Here is a 4446-nt window from a genome sequence, read left to right as displayed (position 1 = left end):
AAAATTTGGCTATGAGATATCCGACAAAGGTCTAATCTTTAAAATCTATAGAAACTTGCAATACCTCTACAACAATAAGTCAAACAATCCAATTAGAAAATGGACGAAGGAAAAGAACAGACTCTTCACCAAAGAAGACATTCAGACTGCTAACATACACATAAGGAAATGCTTGCAATCACTAGCCATTACAGAAATGCAAATCAAAACTACCCCAGTGTTACTGGCATGAATCAAAACAAACAAACAAATAACAAATGTTGGAGAGGCTGCAGGGAAATTGAAACTCTTATGCACTGCTGGTTGGAATGCTAAATGGTACAACTATTTTGGAAAACGATATGGCCCTTCCTTAAAAAGCTAGAAATAGAAATACCATACGATCCAGCAATCCCACTCCTAGGAACATATCCTAGAGAAATAAGGCCCCACGTGAATAGCCGTATGCACACCCACGTTCATTGCAGCGTTATTCACAATAACAAAATGGAAACAACGTAAGTGCCCATCAACAGATGAATGGATAAACATACAATGGAATATTACACAACAATGAAGGACAATGATTAATCTTTAAACATCTCACAGCAGGGATGAACCTGGAGGGCATTATGCTAAGTGAAATAAGTCAATCACAAAAGGACAAATAGTGTATGAGACACTGCTATAAAAACTCATGAAAAGGCTTACACACAAAAAGAAACAATCTTTGATGGTGGGAATGGAAAAACACTAAATAGACAATAGACGGGTGGTTACTCTGGTGAAGGGTAAGACAGTACACAGTACTGGGGAAGCAGCACAACTTGTACAAGGCAAGGTCATGGAATCTCCATAGACATGTCCAAGCTCCCCGAGGAGCTTGAATTGCTGGGCTGAGGGCTGTGGGGACCATGGTCTCAGGGGACATCTAGCTCAATTGACACAACATAGTTTACAAAGAAAATGTTCTGCTTTCTACTTTGGTGAGTAGCGTCTGGGATCTTAAAAGCCTGGGAGTGGCCATCTAAGATACTCTACTGGTCCCACCCCTTCGGGAACAAGGGAGAATGAAGAAAACTAAAGACACTAGAGAAAGATTAGTCCAAAGGACTAATGGACCACAACTACCACAGCCTTCACCAGACTGAATCCAGTACAACTAGATGGTGCCTGGCTACCACTACCGACTGTTCTGACAAGGATCACAATAGAGGGTCCTGGACAGAGCTGGAGAAAAATGTAGAACAAAATTCTAACTCACAAAAAAAGACCAGGCTTACCAGTCTGACAGTGACTGGAGAAACCTCAAGAGTATGGCCCCCGATACCCTTATAACTCAGTCCTGAAGTCACTCCTGAGGCTCACCCTTCATCGAAAGATGAGACAGGTACATAGAACAAAGAAGAACACACGTAGTTCAACCATGTATAGGAGACTAATGGGCATACCAGCCCAGGGGTAAGGACAAGAAGGCAGGAGGGGACAGGAAAGCTGGACAAATGGAAATGGGGGACCCAAGGCTGAGAAGGGGAGAGTGTTGATACATTGAGGGGTTGGCAACCAATGCCACAAAACAATACATGTATTAATTGTTTAATGAGAAACTAATTTAGTCTGTAAAGCTTCATCTAAATTAAAAAAAAAATTTTTTTTCTGAAGAAACCTGACTAGCAATTAGTATCTTGCACAGAGTAGATTCATAGGAGGGATTTGTTAAGAATTGGTTGCATTAAATTTCATTGATGAGTGAAAACGGAGGCGGCCCAGTGACTCAAGGGATCAGGGCAAAGCTAGGCCTGTGTGAGATTCCCTTCTACTTATGCCATCACTTGACTGGTAACCAGGGTATCAGTGGTTTCATCGAGAACAGCTACGTAGAGCTGAAGACGATGAACCTGGATCTACCAGTTCTGATCTGTGAGTGCTCCAATGTGCAACCCAAGCTCTGGGCCCGCTGTGTGTTTGGCTAAGAGAAGAATGTCTCTTTGAACAACTTCAGTGCTGATCAGGTAACCACAGTCCTGAAGAATGTGCTAAGTGGCAAAGCCTGAATCCTCAGCTGAGGATTTTGGGTAACAGCCTAAGCCTGGGCTCTTCTGGACTGAGTACAATATGGAAAAAAGTATTCTTCTGCTCCCTTTAAAGCTTGTACTGTTAAAAAAAAAAAAGATAAATAAAATTCATCACATGCATGATGATGAGGAGGAGGGTGAAGAAGAAGATGATGTCATACTCATTGATTAACTGCCTCCCCTATGCTAGGCACTCCATGTGCATGCTATTTAAATGCCATCTCTGAGGTAGAAATATCTTTCCGAGGAGAAAAAAATAACAGGCTCAGAGAGGTTAAGGGGCATGCTCACTGTCACACAGCTGGCCAGGACAGACCTATCTGTGTCCAGATGCTTTTATACTCACAATCCACGTTGTTTCCTCCAAGGTATAGGCCAAGGTGTCATCAGCCTGAATTCCTAAAGTGGCAAGCACCCCACACTGGAAAGCGGTCACTGGCTTTCCAAAGGTTGGTCATCCCTCGGGCTTGGGCAGCACAATCACAAGGCCATGAGCTGCCTCCTTTGGCCCTCATCAAAGCCGTGAACATTCCCACGGAGCTCCTGCACTGCAGGGTGCTGGCTATGGGGTCTGCATTTAAGAAGGTGAAGGAGTCCTTCCTGAGTGCCTCGTAATTGCTGCTGCTCTGCAGATTGCCAGCCCTGGACACCTTGTTGGCCTCTGAAAGTCCAGTCCTTCGTGTGATTAGACAGAGAACCACCCAGGTGGCTAAGAGTCCCCACGCTGATTGTGGCAGGGTGTTGCTGCTGTTCACCCAGATAGCACACTTTCCTGGAATTGCTCTAGGGAGGAAAAGCAGAGCAAACACAGGCCCATGGAGGCAGATTCGTATTTGAAAGAAGAACTCAAATCGTTGATCACAGTTCAAGATGGCAGCGTTTGGGGGCCCAGGAGAGGGAAACCTGTGGCTTTTCCCAGCAGGAGGCTTGTAACACTTAGCGGGTTGTTGTGTTTCCTTTGTACATAAAGAACAAAGTGAAGAATTGTTATTCCATCTCTAGCTGGAGTGTTGTTCAAAGAGGATTTATTAGCTCTGAAACCAAAGCTTGCTGCGTTATTCTCAGGAATTGGCTGTTACGGCTCTCCTTTTTATAAAATGGAGGCAAATCCGACTTGCTTGGAGCCGGCCTAGTTGTACCCTCGCTTGGTGGTTGGGACCCTGCTCGGCCCAGCTGCTGCCATCTCCCCATCCCATAGCTGGAACCATCTACTCTCTCTCTACCTCCTTCACTCAGCCTGCTGGCATGTACTTCCCTGCTCTTGTGTCCTCTTATCCAGGAAGAGTGGAAAAGCACTGTAGCCAGACATTTCTGTGGTCCAATGCAACCCTGCCACTCCTGGTTATGTGCCCAAGGGGTAGACACTAAAACTCTCTGCCTTATCTCTTCCTTGGTTGCAAAGCAGAGCTAACGATGATAACACCAATCTGGGAAGTTTGTTCTAAGGAGAAAGGAGATAATGCATGGAAAGTGCTTAGCACAGTGCCTAACACAGTGTTCAAAATATAGTAACTATTTTCATTATCACAAAGTATTTTAAAGCATATTGTTGTTGCCATTGTTAGCTGCCACAGAGTCAGCTCCCGACTTTACAAGCCCATGCACAATGGGATCAGACTGTTGTGATCTACACGGTGTTTGTTGGCTGATTTTTTGGAAGTAGATCACCAGGTCTTTTTCCTAGTCTGTCTTAGACCGGAAGCTCCACTGAAACCTGTTGGGCTCAACTCCTGACTCCTCCATAGACTGGCTGAATGACAAGTTCCAGTCTCTGAGTCTTGGTTTCCTATCTAGAAAGAAGAACTGTACCCATCTCCTAGGGTTAGTGTGAGGATGAATTGAGCTGAGATATATAAGTCATTTGGTACTGTTTCTGACGCGTAAGAACTCAGGGAGTGTTTTGTGATGTATTTGTTAATTGCCACCTGGTAGGTGCTCAACGCCAGGTAGTTCTTTGCCATAAGCCTTGAGTTATCCCTTGTTGGACCTCCCAGCAAGCTAAAAGCTTGTACTGGGCTCTCATTGGTTATGGCCACCAGATATCGAGTTCTGTCTCTGCAGTAGACTTCCTCCCAGGACTCAAGGTGGGATAGATGTCTTCAGTGGGTGGGTCTAATTCCTGTCCCAGCACCTCTCAGTATACATCTCAACTTGGGTCAGGTATCTCGGCCCAGCTCTGACCCAAGACAGGATGCAAAGAGACGCGAACCGAAAATGGAAACCTTCTTTGTAGTTGAATGTAGAGTCATGATGCTGGAACTTCAGACCAAGTGTGATCTTTCCCAGAGACACTGGAGTGTGGCTTCGGTTGAGGGCCTATCAGAAGGCAGATGAAAGATACATCTCCACACCCCAAAATGGCCTTCTTGCCAGTAGAAGCCGGCATCAAAAT

At 45.1% G+C, this 4446-nt stretch overlaps 1 pseudogene; it reads left to right on the top strand.

Annotated features, from left to right (window-relative positions):
* The first annotated feature begins 1672 nt into the window (after positions 1–1672).
* LOC135228033 (NADH dehydrogenase [ubiquinone] 1 alpha subcomplex subunit 2-like) lies at positions 1673–2033 on the top strand (annotated as a pseudogene).
* The last annotated feature ends 2413 nt before the right edge of the window (positions 2034–4446 follow it).

This window comes from Loxodonta africana, chromosome 18, assembly GCF_030014295.1.
Source record: "Loxodonta africana isolate mLoxAfr1 chromosome 18, mLoxAfr1.hap2, whole genome shotgun sequence".
In the NCBI taxonomy this organism is placed as follows: domain Eukaryota; kingdom Metazoa; phylum Chordata; class Mammalia; order Proboscidea; family Elephantidae; genus Loxodonta; species Loxodonta africana.
This window is presented reverse-complemented; position numbering and strand designations above follow the sequence as displayed.